Raw genomic sequence first — 23,601 nt, 5'->3', positions numbered from 1 at the left:
GTGCCGCTAGCCCGTGCCGCTAGACCGTGCCGCTACTTTTCACACCACAACACAGCTGGGGTTTTCTCCCTGATATGTGTTGGTCAACCGAAAACCAGCCTCCTCTTAAGCCGTAGAGTCGACCACACCGGGTACGCACGTGTAGCCAGCGCCTGACTTCAGCACGCGCATTATCTTTCACGCAATCAGTTTGTGTCACTCCAAGCTAACAGGCAGTGCCTCCGCAAGCGCTGTCAGTCTAAAAGACAGTTTTTTTTTTAAGTTTTCTTGCGATGTACTGGTTCGCACACCATCGCATGTGGCTCTCTGAGGATCGCCACACGGGCTGTACGAGCACTTAACGCATGCTTCGCATGTTTAAATCATGCTTAACGCGTGCTCCGCAAACTGACCGTCCCTACCTACGGGGTAGCCTATACCTCTGCTTTACGACGTCATCAGATGACTTGGTGTAGCTGACGCTGAGTCTCGGCCCGGGCCGGCACTTCAGCCAGATGGATGGCATTGCGGTAGATTTGTCCAACCGACTACGATGACGACGTCGGCCACGAGGGTAAACGAAGGAAACAAGGACGCTTGCGCGATCTGGCGTCTTACTTGGTCACTGCGGCGCCTGTTGTCGTAAACCTCACTGGTAAATAATTCCCTGGGTTCATTCATGAGCTTAACAGTATTCGCTTCACGTTTGCTCCTGTTCTTAAATTCGGTGGCGATTCGACCCCGTTCCCTAGAATTCAAAAAACAAAACAACCTACAAAGAAGGGTGATGCAAAGACAACGGTAGAGAGGAAGAGAACACCTGACTACATTGGCTCTTCTTTCCTCTGTCGCGCTGTCTTTGCAATGCGCTATCATATTTGAAGTATTATACACTTAGCCCAGTTCAGTACCTTGGTGAATAAAGCCAGCTGTTCTGTGCCACACGCGCACGACTGACAGTTCATCGGAGTGGCTGCGTTGGGTCGGCACCTCATCGCTATTGCAGCACCCCCTCCTTGCGCTCCTTTGTTTCTTTTCTACGTTCTCGCACACTGCGAATGCTGTTGTCTTCAGGGTGCCTTCATAACTGCGACACTCGCGTACGGGCAACCTAGTCTTCTTTTTTCCAGGACGCCCTGAGACGACCCGAGAGCAGACGAACAAGGCGTCCCGGGCGCGCTCGAAGCATATGGCATGGACGAATCCCCGAGCGACGCGCTGTCGTTGCCGCGTGGGCGTCCGTCCGAGCGGAGGCGCCCATCGGAGTCGCACGGCATACATCCTTGGGTCAGGCCGCTGCATCGCTCGCAGGATTGAACTGAGTGCGCTGTTCCGCACAGCTAGGCGCCCAAATTGGAATCCTCCGTCCCCACCACGCACGACTAAATGGCTCTAATGAAACCCGCGGCTGATGGTACGGGCCAGTCGGCCGTGACGCGGCAGTGCGCTCCACCGTCCGGAAGAGGCGCGGGATGAAAGGGCACGCGTGCTGCTACGGTACCGTTGCTCGGTTCATTCCTCTGTTATTTGGATTTGCGTTGCTCTTGGGCGAGATATAAGAGAAGTTATTGCTGGACAGCTGCATCTTTTCGTTTGCGTTGTTAAGGCCGCCTTCAGTGGCTTGGCTTCGTGAGCAGTGTGGTTACGTTGACTAGACTCTGCTGTACTTTTCTAATTACATTTCTGATAGTCTGGTTAAAGCTTAACTCTGTCCAGAAAGGGCAGAAGACCTACGAGCTTATTTAGGTTCATATTTACACTCTGGATTGTTGACAAAGCTCGAAATTGAAAGGGAGACTAAGAGAGACTACGGTGTTGTTTTAACACAAAATAAGTCTGGCGTTAGAAAAAGGAAGAGAGTCAATGAAAACGGAGCCGCACATTTCTTGTGCTGCCGCTTCTTGTGCCCTCATTTTGTATCTTCGCTCCTTTGCCGCTGAGAAACTTCTGGTCGATAGCCCTCTAAACTTCTTGCGAGTTCCTTCCTGGCCCTGCCTTGCCACCTACCATGAACTAAAATATAGGTGGTCATCGTTTTTCTTCTCAAAGCAAGACCCAGTGGTATGATGAACGTGAAGTATGCTGGCTCATGTTAATAATAATCGTTTGAGAATATCGGTGCACAGTAAAATTGGAAAATTGTTTGTTTTTTTTCATAGAAACTGAAATAACGCAGTAAATGTGTCGCACATCTCGGTGAACACCCGAACCGCGCCGTAAAGAAAGAGATCAAGAAGGAAGTGAAAGACAAAAGGAAGAAACAGGTGCCGTAGTGGAGGTTTCCGCAATAATTTCGACTACCTGGGGATCTTTCACGTGCACTGACATCGCACAGCACACGGGGGACTTTTGCGTTTCGCTTCCATCGAAGCGCGATCGCCGCGTTCGCGTTCGAATCCGGGAACTCCGGCTCAGTAGTTCATTGTCAAATGCTCTGTAAGCTTGCGGCGGTGTCATTCAGTACTCCGCCTTGACATCTGTGCTGAGCTTGCACTCTTTGTAGACTCCTTTGTGTCTTCAATCTCCATTTCCTTCAGTCTTGTGTCATCAAGTCCCAGAACAAGGCGGCCAGTGCGAGATCAAACGACGCGATTTGCGCTAGGACAATACAGCGACCGTCAGAAGGGATCGGAGACGACAAAAAGGAGGCACCTTAGAATTTAGCCAATCTCAATTGGCTTCATCTTCGCAACAGTCCAGGTTCACGAAGTGACTTTGCGAAACGTGGCTTAAATTGCGAAACTTTGCGGGGTGACAATAGCTGAAAGGGACTGAAGCAAAGCGGCAAAGTCCGCGACCAATCAGTGCACATTCTGTGAACGCATAGACAATCGTTGCACAATAAAAAAAAATTGTCCTGACGTGAAGAGAGCTTCTGGATACTGAAATTAACGGTAAATTTTCTTTTCCTTTTATCATGCAACGATTGCCACACAACGCAGGCGCTCATATGTATTTGTGAACATATTTCTCTGCCGCTGAAGCAACGGTGATTAATGCCGCTCCACTACTGTATAGATGGCCATCGAAATTTGTACGCCGCGGAGAGAATCGCAGCCGGTAATCACAGTGAAGCGCGCGCGCAAAGTTTCAGCTGCTGTTGGAGCGCTAGTCTGGAGCAGCGTGCGCCCGTCGAGGTCGACCCGCACAACATTCTCTGACAAGATGATTGCGCGATCATTCTTTCTCTTGTGTTAAACGGAAACAGCGGAGGAAGCAGGCTGACGGCGGCCATATTCCCTCGAGCAGGGAGCGAGCCAGCGAACCGCGCGACGCCGGTAGGCTGCGAGGCTGTTGAACCTACACTTTTTATTTGAGACAACGAACTTTCTGGGAGGTGTCCTCGTAGATACATGCAGTTTCGGCGTGCGTTTAAGCTAGTTCCGTGTTCGCCCCAGGTCTTCGGTTTTAGGTGTGAACTTTCTTCTTCGGGCGCAGAATTGAAGAAACGATGGCGTGAAGTTCAATACGCGATGGACGCGCTTGTCGGTCTAGCGCGCCGCTGTTGTAGCGTTGTAGCTGTTGTAGAATGTAAAAGATACGAGAATATGTTGTTTTCTCACAAGCGCAAAAAATTTTTCTTAAGTGCAGTAGCTCTGCACCGCCATGAAAATTCTGTGTCCTTTCTTCTCTCCTGTGCGTCAGCGTAATGCTGTGGCGTTTTGAGAGCGCATTAAGGAAGATACGAAATGCCCCCACGCGGTGCGTGTTTACTTCGTTCAAGAGGCGCGTCAGTTCAGTGATGCGTGGCAGTATGTGGGAACGGTGCAGCTAAGCCTCCCCTAATCCGACATTTTTCCCCGCAATAAGCCTTCTTTGCAGATTTCTCCTTTCTTAGAGTAGAAGCGCACACAGTTTTACTGTGCGCACAGCGCACTCTATTGGGTCGCGCGCGAAGCTTTATTTCACTTGTACTTTCTTTCGTGGAAGCGCAGAATACGAGAAACTAAACATTTATTTTGTCGTGAAAACCGCGGCAGAGGCGGCAGATCTCTTAAGCGGTCGAGACTTCAAGCCCCAGGAAAGCAGCACAAACGAATCTAGTTTGCACTAAAGTCCCTAGATCAGCTTTGCTAAGTAGCGACAAGTCCCTCCTCTCCTACCGCCCTTTCCCCTGCGGCTCGCGTCGTCCGCCATGTTCTTCCTGACGCGCTCCGATGGCGCGGTTGTATGCACTGGATCGGCGGACCTTGCAGAGTCGCGGCTTTGCTGTAAGGGGCAGTGAAAAATGTAGTAAATGAGCTTGGTATGAGAAGAAGAGAAACGTGCCAGTAATGCGCTCCGAATGTGATTTGCGTTCAGTTTTGTCGGAGACAGCGAGTGCGGCAAAACTGCAGTTGTGGTGCGGCGGCCAGTTCGCGAGAGAACACGGACACGCGTGCAACTTTATATATAGCATATTATTGCAAAGACTACCACCGGCGGTTTGTGGCGGTTTGCGGGGCAGTTTTGCTGGCCGGTGAGAGAATATTGACGGGACAGCAGTGCATTTGTTTCTTTATGCTAAGCTTCCTCAGAATTATGGGCTCGAATTGATATTCAGTAAAATGGAGCTTTAAAGAAGGGTAGTCGTATTAGGAATATATATGAAGATGAAAAATACAAAAACCTAGCTGTGCAGGTGAACACACTGAAGTCCCTTCATGAATTTCTAGGACAGACGGAAGCCGATGTCTGCGGGGTGCCGGTATGCACGAAATAATTACGGTGCTGCCTGGCGGATTACTTGTATGGTGGGAATAGAATGAAAGGAATATTATGGGCACTGGATGCTGAGACTGACCGTTGGTTTCGCACAGCAATAAAATTCCTTTGCGCCCGCGTCACAAACTTTTGGCACGTAGAGCACTTGTGCAGCAGACACTCCAATAAATCAGACATGCTATGCGCGAGTGTGAACACATGTAAATTCATCTAAGTTATGTATACACCGCCAATCTTTAATAGTACCGCGCGAGCGTCGACTGGACAACGCCTTATCATGGCGCGGAGCGCGAATCAAGCGAGAATAAGCGCATTTGTTTCAGATGCACTGGTTCTCGCTCGTTTTGCCGCTCAGCGCTGTCATCAGGCGCTGACAAGCCGGCTGGTCGACGGTCGCGCGGTACTATTAAAGAATTGGCAGGGCGTACCGCAGAACACTTCGCAAGAGGTTACGGTTTCAGGGCGCATTACTGAGCGAAAAGGTTTTGGCTACTTGATCTCAATGGACCAGCTGCAGTAGGTGCCGGAGTGGGGCCGTAGGCTGAAATACGCGCGCATACTTGCACTGACATGCATGTTTACGAAATGACAAAGGCGGACAGCAGCGCGTAATCAAACAATCGTCAAGCATAGTGCGAGCTGGGAGCTTTAGCAATTCTGACTCGCCAGCCAAAGTTTGCTACTAGAGCATCGAATCTCAACGATGGAAAACAGGAATTGAGCTTACATCGTATAACTTGCTAGAATTCGTCAGCTTGAAATTTTTTCTCCCAATCCTGTGGAGCCACGCTTTCTGTCGCACAATATCGTTCTTCGCCAGCGGCACTGAAAACAACGCCAGACCTTTTCCTGACTGGGTTGAGTACCCGAAGGTGCAACAGCCCGGAATTTCGGCTGCTGCTGCGGACACAAAAAAGGAGCCCGATAAACTAAAGTGACTTCCAGCAAACAGCGACAAATATAAAGTCACCTCCACTGAATGTCCGTGGCCAGCACAACTATACTGTCACGTTGTAGTGACGGCAGTCCAGCGGTCAGGAAGACAGCAACAAAACTTGCAAACGAAGCTCTTTATTTGTGCTGACTTGCGCCCTCAAAACAACTGAATCACTCGGCGGCGCCGTAAGCAACAGACGTGCTCGTCAGTAGCCGAACTACGAAATGCCGGCCGCTCGCGGCATCGCTCAATTTAAAGCCGGCAAGGAAACTTCGAGACAACCAGGTCAGGATCATCTACAGTAATCTGGAAAAACGTAGATGCAGCTCTGCACGACTGCGATCAGTGGAGGTTAGTCCGGGCGCTTCTCGCGTCACGAAGAAACGTAGCGTGCAAGCGCCGTCAAACTATGCAGCCGGACGACTTAGGAAGAACATGGCGGAACGGAACTAGTTCCCAACCGGAAGTGGGCGCTGTCCAATAGTGTGCGTCGGCGGCGCCGCAAACGTTTTCGGTACTTAGCTTTTTTTAGAAAAGCTCATAAAGGGACTTTAGTTTGCACGGCTGCCACAACGTGCCGCCTGGTGCAGAACACTCAGAATCACCGGGGGAATTTTGAATGCTCCGTACATCCCATTGATTCTCTATTGCTGTCGGAAGCAGTTGCTGTGAGCTCAGGAAGCATTTTATAGGCCATGTTTTGCAGCGAGGTGGAAGAGTTTGCCATAATAATCACCAGGTTCGCGTACTATCCCTAGAAACGATGTAGCTTTCTCAAAACTACCAAGTTCAAAATATCCCCACTCAGTTGCGCGGTGTTCACTACTGGCGTTCAGCAGATGACTCTAGTTTCTGATGTCCGGGAAAGCTGCGATTGTATGCAAAAGAAGGTCTCATTAAAAGAAAAATAGTAGGCAGACGCAGTGAAACAAAAGCATACATTGTAAAGTCTACGCAGTAACTTTATGCCTCTCAGTCAGCATTCGTGGTTGCATGCCCTTTGTACAACCAGTATAAATGCCGTACCAGATGTAAATTCTGCAGAAATTAACGCGCGATGACATGTGGTTGAAACCGGAGATATATGTCCGCTAACTGCTGTAAAATCCTTCCGTTCTGGGTGATTAAATTTCTCGCAGGGTCCTCATCAAAGCATTCGGGCGACGTATACCGCTGCAGAGAATGCACGCGGTAGGAGCGTGTCAGAGATTTCCATCGCATGTGCGCCTATTTCTTAACACCTCTTTAGTGTGCGACCCGTCACTCGTGGCCAAAACTGAAGACGCTGGCTTTTTATCCCCCCCCCCCCCCCCCCTCTCTTTCTGCATAAGCTTCCGTCTCCAACCTACTAAGCATCATTCTATACGTGCCGTCCTATTCTCTCTTGAAAGCTACTGCTTATATCACTGCTCTCGGTTTTTTCGTGATGACATACTGCTTACATAGTAAATAACAAAGTATGTGCATACATTTCCTTGTGTCGCGTGCGATTTTTACACAGCCTGGTGCGTGCTCTGCAAAAAAGTATGATTCGTAAGACTTCGCCAACAATATTTAGGCCAATTACGGACACAGAGCTCATCCCATCTTACTTCCTTTGTGTTTTGTTCCCATGTTAGTATTCACAAATTGGGCGCAAGTATGAGCCACCACCTAAGCCGACAGTGTGAGGTTTCGTTTCGCTCTAGTTTTCGCTTCCAAGATGCTTTGCTGGCAGATCGCTTTTCGCTCGGAAACGCGGAGAGAGAATGCATGACCAGGACTTGAGAGTGGTGAATTGTGCGCTTTACGCTAAAAGTGCGCATAGTTCGCGGCGCAGCGGTCTAGTTTTCATCGCTGGGCTCTCAGCATTCACGGTTCGCTCTGTCATGAACTCATTTTCCTTCTACGAAAGGCGATGCTTGTTTAATTGCCCGCCAAGCTAAAATGGAAGGCTTTGGTAGTGTGTTTCGTATATGTCGTGAAAAATTCAACTTACTGCACGAAACCAGTGGCAGCGATAGTCCGCATTGCAGCCCGCTTTCAATTTTCCGTCGTTGTGCAAGCGAAACAGCAGTGCGCAAGAATTTCCGATGAAGTGAAACGACATCCTATGAGGGCACCTCAAATTGATGCCTATTGATCGAGAGACCGTTGTAAAATGGCGGTATTGCCGTTACATTTGTGCAGGAAAGGAATCTGAACACAAACTGAGGACAGCACTTACTCGCGGAATGTCATTTTAAAACAGTTCTCAGGGGCCAACAGGGCTTCGCGTCCAGGCATGGGGACCAATCAGCGAGCAACGCGCGGCATGTGTTTTTCGCCGAGAACGAACGAAATTGTCTCCAGGCCCGCGGGCATGAGGAGTTGCGAAACGACGTCGAGGCGGGAACACGCAAGGATTCCAGGAGGCACAGCGGCGACTGTTTTGCACTCGGTTCTCTGGTTTCTATTTTTCTGTCGTTTCTGTACAAGCTCTCTTTTGTTTTCACCCGTGCTCGGACAGTATTGTTACAAAGAGACTGCCTCGAGCGCTTGTCGCCATTTATGAACGTTGCCTGCGGGAACTCACGCGTCTTCCGACTGTTTCGGTGCAGCGTTGGGAAGCTTAACGCGGGAAAAGCCTTTAGCGTGCCCCCGGCACGGAAAATGTTTTGCTCTATGGCACTTCTACTCATCAGTCCTCGGTTTCCGCAAATGTTGCGCGCACAGATACAAAACGACCCGGCAAGATTTAGCTCCTCATGTTACCACTTTCCGGATCAAACAGTAAAAGCGAAATGCGGGATTTTTAAAGTTATGCAAGGCAATTTCGTTTTTATTTGTATTATAGGCGCTCAAAAGAAGCGTAGGATCGGCAATAGCCGTATAGCACATAACCGAACATATGGCAAACCTTGCTTTATACCAAGTGCAGTTCACCAATGAGCAAAACCCTATACGAAAAGGGAAGAGGGGGGAGGGGGCCATGCTGTTGAGAACTGTTGCTTTTTTGTAGGTTAGGACTACGCGAATTAGCTTCATTTTCGTGCCTAACTATGTAACTACCTTCTCAACACCCTAGTGTACTTTTGCTAAATGGCTTAGTATTTATTTATTTACTCTAATCTTATGACGTTTGTCCTTTTGTCTACAGTCTTTCTGTAGTTACCGACGCCATTTGCTCTTACCCAGAAGTCGGAAGACGAGGGAAACAGTAAAAATTACTTGTTTTCGAACACGCAACGTCAAAAGTTCGGAACGCTGCCGAGATTTTTTTATATGAGGCGAGTGACTACAGGACTCGAGCCACATGCCTCGGCGATGCTGTACGTCATTTCAAGCAGTACTTCCTTGATTCAGGCATCTGCTCTATACTCTCTCGGAGGTATGCCACCGCAATTCTTAATTGTAGCTGTTCCCTTTATGACTCTGCTGTTACGGTTCAGCAGCGCGAAAATGTCGCTTCTCCGCTGGTGTACCTATAGTGTCTTTCCGAACGGTAAGGTGCGGTGCACACAATTTCTAGGAAGAGAGATGCAGCGCTCTTCTGTTTCTGGCGATGCGCCAGAGGAATCCTTGAGACCGAATTCCAAGACGGGGTCTTTTTCTTCCTCCCTCTGAAATTCCCGCGCACGCCGTCGCCGTTCCTCCCACTCCGGCGGGGCGGCAACGCCGCTGTTCGCTCGCTGGCGAGTCCCACGAATAAAGCGGCTCCACGGAGTTGCCCGCACAGCAGAGTGCAGCGCTGAAGCACTGTCTTCGTGTATTTTTTAAATGATTTAAAAGCTTTTATGCGTCCCTAACCAAGCATCCAGGCGGGTAGTAGTGTTTTGCCTGCTGAATGTAGAGGACCGCGAAACAAAAAACGCTGCATTAGAGCAGGTAATAAGAGAGCACGTTCTAACCCTCAAAAAGCACGAAGTTACCTTTGCGACGGTTACTTAACACCGTATGTTAAGATATTTCTCATTTTCTTTCTCACTCCGCCATACTTGCGTCAAACTCGCACCGAAACCTTGGCGGAAAAAAAGTGATAATGCGACGGTATGAAACGGTTTTTAGAGACCAAATTTTGTATTTCTTCTCTATAAGTGCGCGCTTAGTATAGAAACTAGAATTATTATAGGAAGGGTGCCAACGTCAGTGCTTTACCCATTTCGGGGTGCGTTGATAGAGTGGAAAGTGTCTAGGTGGGAAAACGCACCGTGTATACGCCCATGCACAACGTCTCGGTGCGTTGGTCGCCGGACTTTACACGAGTAGACCGATCAAAACGCATCTAGAAAGTATAGCAGGCCCTCTGCTGGCGCAGCGTGCGATTCTATGACGGAATTTTCACATGTTCCCCAAGAGCAAGGAACTCGTAAGCGCATGTCAAATGTCGTACGCGGACCCCAACGGTTTCATACGTACTTGGTCATGTCCACGTTGCCGAACGCTGTCACTCAATACCTTTTAGATTAAAGGGCAGAAAACGTTTAACTCCAATATACCCACTGCGAGAGCAAATAGTCCACATGAAAAGGGGACGCCTACGCGTCACACCTGGAGGGACTCGCCCTGCTCTGTCCCGTCCTGTACCTCCAGTTTGCCTCCCAGCGCGTTATGCGTCTTTGCCAGTTACCTTGACTAACAACGGGAGGCGCTTTCGTCGAAGCGACACGAGCGCCACGGATGGCGGGACAGCTGCGCGCCCACGGGAAAGAGGAATCTTTCTTCGGTTCGGGAACTCGACGCGCAGTGACGTTCCGGCGTGCGCGGCGGTCTCCGCCAGCGGAGCGAGGCCTCGTGGCAACATTTTCCCGCGAGCTCATCCCATACGGCTTCAGAGAATCTCCCATGCCCTAAAGTGGGCGAACATTCGTTCTTAACCTTGCTGGTGAGTCGTACGACATCGATTCCTTAGCGTATTTTGTTGCCATCTGGCGTTATTGTTATTGTAGCAACAAATGCCATTCTTTGTCAACTAGTGTCGTTCTTTTTTTTCCCTCAGAGCAAGACCCGCAGAGGTCGGCGTTCGCTGGGTAGCGCTTGCGATTACGGGGTGGAGTCCGGTGGTTTTGAACAGTGTCGGACGCGGAAAACGTATTTACACCTCTAATTCAACCCCACACACCTAACCCTATGGTATGAACAGCTCGTACTTGTTTGTCTTTTCTGGCTAAATTACTGCTAGACAGACAGTGTAGTGCAATACGAAGCTCTATCCTTACTGACTCAATGTGACGCGAAAGTGGCGCGACGATGAATGCTGACTATAGGAATTTACTCTCACACTTAATGTCATATTAAGATGAAAAGGTAGTCCGCTTGCAACCTATTAACCCAATCCTGTCAGCTCTGTAGCAAAGTAAACCACCAGTATCGGGTGGCGCTCTTGTACAAGTAGAGAGAGAAATGTGCTATCCTGTGCATTGGAGAAAAGAAAAAAAAAGTCAACAGAAAAGTGGGATATTCAGTTTAGGTTTGGCCTAGCATCGGGAGAGCCGCGCATGCCGCCTCGGGTGTGCTTCCTCTAGCTACATGCGCTCAAGCAAATCTGAGTCAGAGGCAAACCCTCAGGCACAAAGAAAGGCCAGTTTTTACTTTAGGGGGATAACGCTAGGCGACGAATTTCTGTAGCAGCGCAGAAGGCGGGACGAGTGTGATATATCAGCTTCCTGACTGTATTTCTCGTAAGTGTGGAAGAACTTGTGGCATGGGAACCTCTCTAGCTCCTACTAAATATCCGCATAGACTTGTACTCCTTGCGAAAGCCGCTACATTCATTTTCACAGACCAAGCACTGAACAACCGGTAAAGCGTCCGCGAGCTCTCCGCACGCGTTCTCTGGACCGCGCATGCTTAGAGTGCTCCATTCCAGCAGTACAAAGGCCTACAGTGTCCCTCTCGGGAGAAGCCTTCTCACACGAATCGAAACGTGATACGAGTTGCACGCATTCTCTTTTTATGCCTTTTCATACCTAGGAGGGTGGGGAAGGGGGAAGGGTTTCTCTTTCAGTGTGCTTTTCGTTTGTTGCTGGCGCACAAACGAGAAGAAGAAAGCTGCAAAAGTGAAAGAAGATCGATGTCGATTCTTTTCATTGTCTCCCGCCACACAGCGCTGCCTCCGGCTGTCACGGTGCTCCAGTTGTTTTCCTTCAATTAATCCTCCCCAGAGACGTCCCGCCCTGGAGCACCTCGTGTATCAAGCACGAAGAATATTTGCCCGAGGTCGAGTCGAAATAACAACGGCGTGGTTGGGGCTATTCACCGGGGCTGGAGTATTCCTGTGTCAGCTCCTGTCTGCGTGCCGCACGGCCGCGCGTGTCGTGAAAGACGCCAGTGTTAATGGCGTGCTCACCGAATTCTGCTCTGTGTACCCTCTGCTTCTTCCTCTTTCTTTTCCGAATACACGAAACACGACAGTGAACGCTGCTAGTGAATATACTATTGCGCATTTTCAGTGCGGGGTTGCTACATGTGCACATTCGCCGCTTTGAGGGACATTTCGTGTTTCCTTGGGGCGGAGAAGTGCGATAAGTGTACCTCTGTTCTCCCTTCCCTTGCAGGTGCGCCAATTCCCAGGCCCGCCTTTTCCATGTGCATACAAATGGCACATATTCTAGAGAACACCCACTTCTAAGAGAGATGTGTCATTAATAGTGCATGACAATAGGTATAACAAACTCTCACGGTCCAAGAAGCGAATGTGGTTGTTTTGGGTTCCGACAAATTGCGACGCCGATGCCGTTTATCTCGAAAAAATCCCTCTATGCGGCTTTCGCTACAGAGCCAAATGCCCTCCCTGTTCGCCTGTACACGCGCGCAAATTGCTTCGTTCGCATAACTTCGGGAAAGCCCTGCGCCAAAGAGAAGGAGGCGTTGGGAGAAACTCCAGCCACGAACGTAGGAGGAAAGCATCCGCTTCACAAGTTGCTCGGAGCCGCGCCGAAAACTTTCTCCTGAGTGTCTGCCTGATTAATAGCGTTCGAGCTGCTTCGCGCGGCCAGCGCGAGAAGCGGTGGCTGCCGCGCCAGCGCGGCCGTTCCTTTTGCAGGCCGGCGCTGTGGCTTCGTTTGTTGAGCCACTGAAAGTCCTTGGAGAGCCAAGTCTCCGAGGAGCCTCGGTGAACGGCAACGCGTGTTTTACTTGCAACTTAGCCCTGGCATTCCCTCTTTCCACTCCCCACTGAGGAAAGATTGCGCGCCGTAACTTCCTTCTCAGTAATTACACACCTTTCTTCGCCGAAAGCTCTTTGGGAAGTCGCATAAGGATACGTGGAGAGTGTGGGCTACGCACTTCTTAAGCTTCAAAAGAGTGCCTCCACCACAGCTGAGCCATTGCTTTTGTAGGTGCTTTGACAAAACTTGTGTTCATTTTTAGGCATCGTAAGTAGGCTCATTGTATCGTTGTCTTCAATTAAAATGAGTTGTGGCACTGAATACGCCATTGTATATAGCGTTGAAAGAAGCACTGTAGTGCTCTAAATGTGCCTTAAATTTCTCCGGTCTCGTTTATTTTCACTCGCTTAATCTGAGCGAGGTGTGTTTACATACGTTGTATTCCTTTCTGATTCGGTAGACGTAGTGTGCAGTCGAAATGGTAGCATGAGTGGCCTTGAAGCATTTTTGGTCGTAAACTCTGAGGATGTCGTAAACGCCAGACGAAGCGTTCATATGAAGAATTTTCGCTGCAGTAAGTCAAAGAGATCTATGCGACAAACACATCCCAGACATCGTAAAGCATTGTAAAATGAGTCATGCTACTGAAAGACTAGATTTTAGAATCAGAACGTGTTGTTATATTTGCTTCAATCAAACAGCGTCTCATTACGGTGTCAGTTCATTCGGCCTAAGTCTGAAGATTGTCTCCAAAATGTTGTACGCTCATGCGCAACATTCTCCCTTCGTCGTTTTTAAGATACCCTTCTTTCTTTTTATTCATTTTTTTTTTCGTTTTCCTCTTCCTGGTTTTAGAAGCAGAAGAAGGGCAAAACAGGATCAGCAGCGGGAAATGTCTGCTTGCTGCGGGATCTCTGTGTCTGACTGGCCGGAGCTTAAGGACGAAGGTTAAATTTTCTCAAACAAATGAAGCATGCTTTGCGACCGGACCTGTACGCTATAACCTACGGGACAAAGACCCTTCATTTCGAGACTTTCACGTCGCCGGTAGAAATGTTAGATCTTCTTTATCTTCCTTTATCTACACTCTGATCCTTTCCAAACCGCCTAAGCTTTTCGCAAAATGTCTGTTTCATTCAAAAAGAACACAGTGGCTTCCATTGCCGCTGCCTCGACCAACAACTTCGAGCTGTCACCTCTGCATTCTACACGTACATGAACACCGTATTGAACCGATGCAGCTTTTTCTCTGCTCATTACGTCTCGAGGTGCGCTGAAGAGCACCGCATGAAGTGTTCGCATTTTTCACCGCCTCCATCCCTTCTAATCTACCTTCCTACGATTTATCCAATAGTTTCAGGAGCTCCAAACTTGTCCGAACGTCGACTGCCAGAATCTCGAACTATCGAAAAATAAAAAAAAACGTGTTTCTGCTTTGTGGTTCGTGCTTCTGCATCAGTTTACGGTCGTTAGGGTCCTTGGAGCCCCCTTATCACTACTGCGCTATTTTCTATCTCTTGTCTCATCTTTTGTTGCTTTCTTTTGCAACAAAGTGACTTCTTTGATGTCGCTGAAACTGAAATACCTCTGTTTCTCGTTTTTATTATGCTAGACAACAGGATGCAAAGCTTCAGGGAATGCACAGCAATCTTCGCGCAGCTAGAAAAACGAACCGAGCCTATTGGGTGACGTTTGGCTGGTGGCTGCGCGCGTTTCTGGGCTGTGTTTGGGCGGCTTCTCTAGCTTCCTAGCTAGAGGAAAGGCAGTGCCTCAAAAAAAAAAAAAAGCAGCAGCTATACAGCTTATCTTGGAGCTCCTTTCAGCTCGCATTGCACGCCACACTGCGCACTCTGCCCTTTCTGTCTTTCAGTCTCGCTGCTTTTGACGTGTCTGGCGGTGTAAACAAATCGGCCTTGGCCACGACGCGGGGGGAGAGGGGGGGGGGGGGGGGGGGGGGTTGCACGGCGCATGAGTCCTCGGTGCGCACCATGCGCTTGCTCCCGCCAGGCTGCGTCGGGGGGGTCACTGGTGCACGAAGAAACGTTGGCCGTATTTGCGAAACGTAGCACGTACAGCCAGCCTATTACCTCACGGCTCGCATTCTGCGCATATTTGTTAGGACTTGTACGCAGCTCCGGACCTGAACCAAAGTCCGAAAGAGCATGACAACCGCGCAAACAATTTAACGCGCTACACTTTGCAGAGAAAGTACTGGAGACATGAAAACAGTACGTCTACCAAGAAAGTGGAGAAAAGGGAACCTAGTGTCATGCCGCGGCGCAGCATCAGAACCTTTCAATACGAGGTCTGTTAGAAAAGTATCCGACTTTATTTTTTTTTTTTTTTGCGAACACCCGATGGATATGAAGCAAGCGCGCTTGCATCAGGTGACCTTGAACCTTCGCGCGCATGCACGAATTTTTTGCCGCCTGCCGACAGCGTCAGTCGCTGGGACGCAGCGTTTGAGTGAGGCAGTGCGCAGTGCTGTCGTCGGTTTTTTATTGCAAGGAAAATGGCGGAGTGACAGGAGCAGCGCTACTGCATCGAATTTTGTCATAAACTGGGCGACAGCGAAGTGGAAACTATTCGGAATATTCAGACGGCTTTCAGTGACGATGCTATGAGCAGCACACAGATTAAGCAATGGCACAATTGATTTAAAGATGGCCGCACATCGGTGGAGAGCGAGCCACGCTCCGATCGGCCATCAACATGCCGAAATAACCAGGTCATTGCCGAACTGAACACTGTGGTGACGCGGAACCATCGCGTGGCTATCCGAGAAATTGAGGAAGAGGTGGAAATGAGCAATTTTCCCGCACATTCCATTATCACCGAAGATTGGGCCATGGAGAGAGTTGCGGCGAAATTCGTGCCGAAGCTGCTCACAGTGGAGCAAAAGCAGCTTCGTGTTGAAGTTCACAGGACATGTTGGATTCCACAGTGACCCCGACTTCATCAACATCATAATCACTGGTGACGAGTCTTGGGTGTACGGGTCCGACCCGGAAACCAAATCCCAGTCGTCACAGAGGACGCATTCCACGTCACCAAGACCAAAGAAGGCCCGCCAAGTGCGCAGCAATGGGAAAATGATGCTGACTGCTTTCTTTGACTCCTTCTGTGTGGCACACCACGAGTACGCACTCCACAGGGTCAAACAATAACCAAAGAGTACTACAAGGATGTCCTCCGTTGCCTACTTGATGCTGTGCGGCGCAAGAAACCGGAGTTGAGGTCAACAGGAAAGTGGCGCATCCATCACGACAATTCTCCTGCACATTCCTCGCTTTTGATTCAGACTTCTTTGGCGAAAAACCAAACTCCTGTAGTTCAACAGACTCCTTACTCTCCTGATATGGCCCCCTGCGATTTCTGGCTGTTTCCCAAAATCAAGAGGTCATTGTAAGGAGCGCGATTTCAGACAAGAGAGGACATTATGGTCTAACGACAGCTGAGCTAAACTCCGTTCCGAAAGGGGCCTTTTCGGAATACTTCCAACAATGTCAGCACCGCTGGGATAAGTGTGTGGAGTCCCAAGTAGACTACTTTGAAGGTGGCTAGGTTTGCAATGCTCCAGTTATGCAAGTTTTTTTCCTTCGGCCAAAGGTCGGATACTTTTCTAACAGACCTCGTATGTTATGGAAAGGCCGCAGATATGACCACAGAAATGGACATTACGGGAACAACAGAAAGAATGGTTACACTGTCATACCAACAATTTGATCAGCATACGAAACCAGTCTGTCTGCGAAGGCTACATCCTCTGTTAAGGTGCAGCATCGACAGCAAGAGCTTACAAGGCAGACTGCTGGGCGAGTTGGTACATGTTCTCGGCGTGCAGGTCGCGGAGGAAACAACAATAGATTGAAGGCTCCACTGGTGCACTGTCCGCATCACTACTGGACGCCACTGCGCTAGTGGTGTCTTCTGTGTTACGTTGATTCGTTCGTGCCCTTCACGGCGAGAACTTACCTCCAGAGCTAAACGCCCGAACAGATCTCGTGTGTGCATATTTGCTCCGGTCCGCTGCTGCGCGACGTTTCTAAAGACTGAGTACCACAGAGGTAGATATGTTCGAAGGTCACAGCGCCATAACGCCTGCCTGCAACACACCTTCTGACACGAATGTAACGCGTGCTTGTGTGTGGCCTCATTTCGGCTTCTGGCGGCGTTTTGGCCGCGAATCGTGCGCATCAACGCGATTTGCACGACGGTGCGGTGATACGTGCGGAGCCAATCGCACTGAGAGTGAACACCGTGGCGCACACCACGACAGGACACCTTGTTTGCACCGGTTCCCCGCCGGCTGACTCATTTCGCAGCGGTCCCGTTAATGCGCCTGCGACAAGGCCTGACGGCTGCGCAGCTGGCGGTTACTCCACGCATGTATGGCCCCATTGGAAAGCCGCGCTGCGGAAAGAATGCACGAAGCGAAAGGCAATACGAGGACGCTGCTCGAGCCGCCTGCACTGGTTCTTGTTTCACCCAGTGTTCTGTAATCAGGGCTTTTATATGGCGACAATCGCTGCGCTAACGCGTCGCGCTCTAAGCACGCTGCTTACGTTTCCGTTGCGATGATGTCCTACTCTAATAGCAACCACGGGAGCTTCCCACGCGATGGTAGAGAGAAACTTTAGTTTACCGCGTGTGGAATGGCTGTGGGCTTCCACCACCACCACCACAACCTGCACTCTAAACACAAATACGGCTAAAAGGACTAAGACAGCAGTAAACTGTCCTCTAGCCCACTCCCTTTTGTGAAAAGGTGTTCGCAAGAGGACACCTTTACCCCATTTTTACTCCTTCCTGTTTTCTCCTTCCTGTTACTCCTTCCTGTTACTCCTTCCTGTTTGGCGCATGATAGCCATAGTTGCTTATGCGCCATAAAACCCCATATAACTAACTGTTTAGAGTGTGCCCTCTGTGGAATCGTGTTCTCCTGCCACACCATTCGTCTTACCTGCAGCCACTGTCAACTACAAGTGCTCACTCATTCGAATAGCTTGGCATTCTGATTCGCGCGCCTTTAATGTTCCTACCCGCCTAGTAAGAAGATCATTTTCGTGGATGTGTCTGCGCATAGGAGGTTCACGCCAGAAATGTGGCAGCGCTTGAAATACGTCCAATACGTCGTGATCTCTGATCAGTTCAAAGTTATAATTTTTTATTATTTCTGCGTCGGGTGTGTGTAAATTGCTTTGTTCATTTTTGTTCACGTTATGCGTTCTGCTGCATGATCACTATTACTGCTTACCCAACTTGCTCTTGAATGTCTCTTTTGTCTATTTTCTTTCGTTAACATTGCGTTTGGCGCTCCTTGGCCTTAGATGCCTTTGCGCAAAAAAAAAAAAATCAACATCGTCATTTTCTTCCGTTGGAGTCTAAGGTAGAGGATGATGACTCAACCTATTCAAGATAGAGCAAGCAAGCAAATAAAACGGAAAAGTGGCTGCATTCTGTAAAAATTCTCTTCCCGTTTTGATACTTTTATGTTCACATTTTTATAGCTGCTGCTTGGGGAGCGTCTTGTCCATCGTCCGCTATCCTATCTATTGCATCACAGGCCAAAAATTCGAAGAGACAAAAAACGAGTAAAAAAAAAAAACTTGCTGGAGTTATGGCTCCCGTTTTGTCTCACTGTTCTCTGCTTCTCCGTCCTTTTCTATAGAAAGCTGCGTCATGTCGTGCATTCAAACGGTCGCTGTGCGGAGTTTCCGTAGATAACTCCTTCGAGGGAACTTTTTCAAATGGCTCTCAAGTCTGCCTCGGTATAGCAATGCTTATGCGACACATGCCAGTGTCGAAACATCGTCGGCGACTTTCTCCTGTGATACACGTTCGATAGCACCTGCACCTGGTTGTTGCAATATCTCCATCGCGTCGGGCCGTCCGATATGAAAAAGTGGTTTCTCTTCTTATGCATCTGCGCAAGCAGCTTGGTGGCCGAAGTTGCCGCCTGTGGGTGCCGCATGTTTTTTTTTCCTTTCTTCCGGCCTCGTTCCGCCTCTCGTGCACCCCCGAGTGCCATGTCGTCGTTCGCCCTCTCTCGGAGGCGGTCGAGGCTCTTGTTTCGAGGCAGCACCGTGTGCGGTGACGCCACAAGGGGCCAAGTTCCATTGCCCTCCACGATGAATTGGATGCGGCTGAGAAGCCCTCCTGGAATCACGGCACGAACTTCGAAGGCAGGCACCACGTGTCCTGATTATACCCTGTCTCCGAGAACCAGGGCCGAACTCGCGGCTGGGCACCGCTTCATTTCCATATCCTCGTACGGCCGAATATTAGCGCATTTGCATCCGCTCGAACGGGCGACGCGGACGGGCGGTGTTTGTTGCTCGACGCCACCTTAGGGAACATGCGTTTGGTGGAACCACGGCTTGCTCTGAGCCTCGGCTCTCTTGGAAGGCGACGCCGGGCCGATCGGCTCAGGGCAAGCGGCTGGAGCGGGGATCGATACTACGCCGTCTCCTACTGAGCCCCTGGCCGGTAACAGGTGCTCCGAACACGCGCCCGCCCGAAATTGCCCCAACGCCGCTGGAGCCTGGTCCCCGCACAACACGCGCCCAGGCCGGGAAAAAAGGAAGGGAGGCGGCGCGAAATGCATTCAGAATTTCCCCCGCTTCCTCTCCGCTCCTTCCCTCCGCCTTTGCCCCGTTTATTGCGCCCTCTTGAGAAACTCGCCGACCCCTTCAACTGCGCTTCGTTTTCTTCCGCTGCTGCGCTTTCGAATTTTGAAAAAACCCGCCGCTTTCAACTTCTATTGCTTTCGTTCAGTCGACTAGAGCGCGTTCTTCGTGCACTGCCGTTCGCCTGCGTGCTTAATAGTTGGAGTTTCTTTTTTTTCTTCTTCTTCTTCTTCTCGGGGATGTGCTTGAAGCGGAGGCAGATGGCTACTCCTAAAGCTACTAGTACTAAAACAGGCCAGTGACCAGTTTCAATAGATAAGAAATTGCGCAGTTTTGGGGATCCTTTAGCGAACACTACACCGGCTGTTACATGACCATGGTCCTGCTGGCGGAGGAATAACTACCGCAGCTCGACCTCAAACTAAGTCTTGTATTCTTCTATCTGAGCATATTGTGCGAATTTCAGTTTTCCCAATACAAAAGCGTATAAGGCAGCTATTGTAAAGTGTGTTTCAGCTTTTACAAAGGATCTGAAAAAAGTTAGAGAAACGTCATTTTTTTTTATTATTACTGTTTCACGTATTCAGTTGTCGTACTTTGGCTTAAAGAGGCAATATCTTGTCCATTATTCAACTATTTTAGCGAACAGTGACTCGTTCTTTCTGTCTTTATACCGGGTGAATGTTTTCTGTTTTCTTTCTCTGATTTCTTCGTTCTTATATGAATAAAGCTGCGCTCACGTTGGGGATATTTTGTTCCGTGCTCTTTGTTCTGACAGAAACAACGAGCCTTGTGACTGCATCATTTCATGAAGGCGTGTTTCTCACCGAAAACTTATTTTATCGAGAGCCTCTTTGAGGCAATATTTCAGCAAGGCACACTCGACACAGCTATTGTTAGCCTCTCTCGTAAAACGCGGCTGTTCCTTGCGCGCACTGTTAAGCCTTTACTTGCTTGCGCCGTGTTCTTGTCATTGCTTGTAACGCCCCATCTCGAAGTTAATTCTAGCATTGTAAAATATTGACGCGCATTTTGTTGCGACCATCGCTGGAAGCGCATTCGTTGCTGCTGCGCCCGCAGGGAGTCATGACAGGTTGCTGTTTTCAGCAACTGGCATTTCGCAACTTATTTACTTGCACTGCTTCACTCGAAAGCTATCCCCGCCGCTTCGGTCACCCGCCACTTGCGTGGTAGCGAGGTCAGCCCGACAGAAGTGGACAAAACAGCTGCCGTCGTCGAAAGAGACCTTCGCTCACTCGCGCTACTGCTCACTTGCACACCTGACTTGAGGGGTGCTTGAAAGGTATCTTGCCATCAGCCGTTTCCCATATCTGCGGCCTGCGCCACGTTAGCCACGCGAACAGCGCAAAATCCAATGCAGCCTTTTCTAATGTGACCTAATTACAGTATACAGATTGAACAAGGTGATTTGCTCATGAATCGTAGCATCTTCAAGAACGTGTGCACTTTTCTTGGAGCTGAAGCGAATCTGCGACTTTTGGCTGTAGAAGGTAACGGAATGAGAATAGACGTGCCTAAAACGTGTCGTACCGTATCAAATAAAAAAAAGCAGTGAGCATGTTTTGTAGTAGACGTTTTATACTAGTTAAACGTTGGAAAACCTGGTTTGAACAGTTAATGCCTCGCTTTAGCCGCTGAAACACAGACGAAAATCTCCATTACTGCGATGTCATCAACCCGAAAATAATTTTAATGAGACAGCATCACATGGCTCGTCGGCAGCGAAACAGGGTGTCCACAAAACATAATATGAACATAATATATGTTTTGCCTTATAACTGAATTCGAATGAGTAAGAGTGTCATTACAAGCAAAGCGAAAAATATATAATAATGAGGGAATAAAATAAACAATGCATTCGCATTAAAAGCACGTAAGTAGTCTTAAGTGGCCTCCGTATTTTGTGTGTTTGTGTATGAGTGACTATGGCTACCACCTCTCTATTTCCAAATGAACGGAACTAAAAAATAAATGTTGGTAGGTTTTTGTTTGCCGCACATTGGTGTATTTTTACGTGCCAGTACAATACAGTAAGGTGCAAGGCACGCCGCATTGGAGAGCTTAGGACTATTTTCGCGCTCCGGGGGTGTTGCAATTTGTAGCGGATTTAATTTTTTTTTTTAAGTTGTTTAGCAAATCGCCTGACGAAATATTTGAAGTATACGGCTCCTACATTTCGGAGTGACGTTGCTTGTTACAAAATACACTCAGCCCGTAGCAGCGACCACTCTTAGCCCGACGCACAGTAAGTGTTTTACCCTGAGCGCATGCCGAAAAGAAAGTAAGCGCACGCCCCGAAAGGAATAATATATTCGTTGAAGGATGGAGTTTCACGTGCACTCGATATTATTCGCCCCTCCCCCTTTCTACCCCCCTTCTCCGTTTTCCCCGCATGCCTACCGGCACTCTTAGCGGGCGGCGCTGTCCGGCAGCTGTTCATTCTCGAGCAGCGAGCTCTTCTTGCATCGCCAATTAGGCGTGCGCCAAGAGCCACAGGTCTCCCGACGGGGCCTCGTTTTTGCATGTTAAAAGGCCCGGCGAGGACGGAGGGCGAGCAGGCCGGAGAAGCCGCCACACCAACGTTTCTCGGCGCTCAGCCTCGATTAAGATTTCCATCTCGCCGGCGCCCGTTATTATCCGGGGCAGTTGGCGGGGGGGAGGAAGGCGTCTCCTCGGAGGAGAAACGCGGCGGTCGTGCGGTGTGGCGGCCGCACGAGAACAACGAGGCTGGACGGGGCGCACAGCCGCCGCGGCGCCGGGCTCGCGAGGAAGGCCGTTAACTTGCTTTATTAAATTCTCCGAGCCTAATACCCTCCATTCACTTTGCATACAAATAGAGCGCGGGGAAGGGGGCCATCAGGTGTCGGCCTTCGTTTGCATAGCGGCGGCCAGCTACGTCGTTGGTCGCTCGTCGCCGCCTGCCGAGGCCGGCCTCTCCTCCGAGCGTCGAGCCCAGCGCCTCCTTGCGCCCGGTTCCCCTTAACGCGGCCGCCGTCGGTCATTGTTTTCTTGGCGCGCTAACGTAATTGCCACGCTGTTTATCCTGCGAGTATTTGCACGGCCCCACGCACGGCTCGGAGACCGACGTGGCCGCCTTCGTCTCTACGCGGTCGGCCAGCTGCGTCCCTCGCGTGGGCGCAGTTCGGGGCAGCGCGGCCGGCGCTCGACCATGGAATGGGAGGCTCACACACACAGCGCCTTGCTCGCCGTCCCTCTTGCGGGGTTGTTTCCCTCGTCCCGGCTCAGCCAGCCCGTTAGTGCTGGTGACGCGGAAATGTTGTTATACGCGATAGCGTATTCTTGACTCATTCTGGGCGCTCTCCGAGACGTCCGGTCAGGCTCAGTTTGCCTTGCTTGGTCAGCTCGGGAGGTGAGGAAGGGGGAGGAACTGCGGCTGCTATGCGGACAAGGCGCCTTCGTACTGGTTAAAGCGTTCGGCTACTGAATTCGAGGAGGCGGGGTCAAATGCCGCCCGCGGCAGACGCGGTTCGACGGAGACGAAATGCATAGTACGTCCGTGTGCTTCGCGATGTCTGTGCATGTCAAAGATGCCCAGGTGGTCGAAATTATTCCATATCCCTCGAATACGTCACCCGTTTCTCTCTTTCTTCTTTCACTCCTACCTTACCCTTTCCTCGCTACGTGGTTGGCTTGAGACAGTTACTGCGCCTTTCATTTCCTCAATACCAATTTTCGTTATTTTTTCCTTACGGCGTGGTTGAGATCTCCACCCGGAAGGACAGTTACTGCTGCTGTCATTTACTCACAACCAATTCAATCTGAATTCGCCGCTCATTTTGAGCCTTAGCGAAAGGGAGCAGTACAACATTCCGGCATGTGTAGGGCCCTTCAATTTTGCAGGAGCGTGTCGTCTCCCTGCACATTGGCCTATGAACATTGGTACTTACGTATATCTAAAAAGACCTCCGAAAAAGAGAGTGCACACTGGGTGCAATGTTCTTGTTACTGTAGATTACTCGTGCGTGCCCGAGTGCCCTCGTCATCAAATCGTTTTTGCACTAACGGAAACTTTCGACAAGATTGGACGTGTGCAGCAAGGTAGTGACCTCCACTGATTGCTGATATTTATACTGCACAGATGTGCTGCGCGCCCCATATACTGTCTTTTTTTCCTGTAGCTTTGTATTGACGGCGTATATTTTTTTTTTACATAATTCTTTTTCGCTGCAGCAACAAACATTGAACTTTAACTACTACGCGCGACGCACCTGTAACCACTGCGGGCAATATATCTGCATTTTAA

General features: G+C 49.8%; 1 protein-coding gene across 6 annotated transcripts in view; it reads left to right on the top strand.

The window, feature by feature from the left end:
* The window catches only part of bru3 (CUGBP Elav-like family member bruno 3), a 295,708-nt gene that overhangs the window by 133,642 nt on the left and 138,465 nt on the right, over positions 1 to 23,601 (top strand). The window lies entirely within an intron of this gene.

This window comes from Amblyomma mixtum, chromosome 6 (assembly GCF_055824585.1).
Source record: "Amblyomma mixtum isolate Tamu chromosome 6, ASM5582458v1, whole genome shotgun sequence".
NCBI lineage: Eukaryota > Metazoa > Arthropoda > Arachnida > Ixodida > Ixodidae > Amblyomma > Amblyomma mixtum.
Note: the sequence above shows the minus strand (reverse complement) of the source record. Positions and strands in the feature narration are given on the sequence as shown.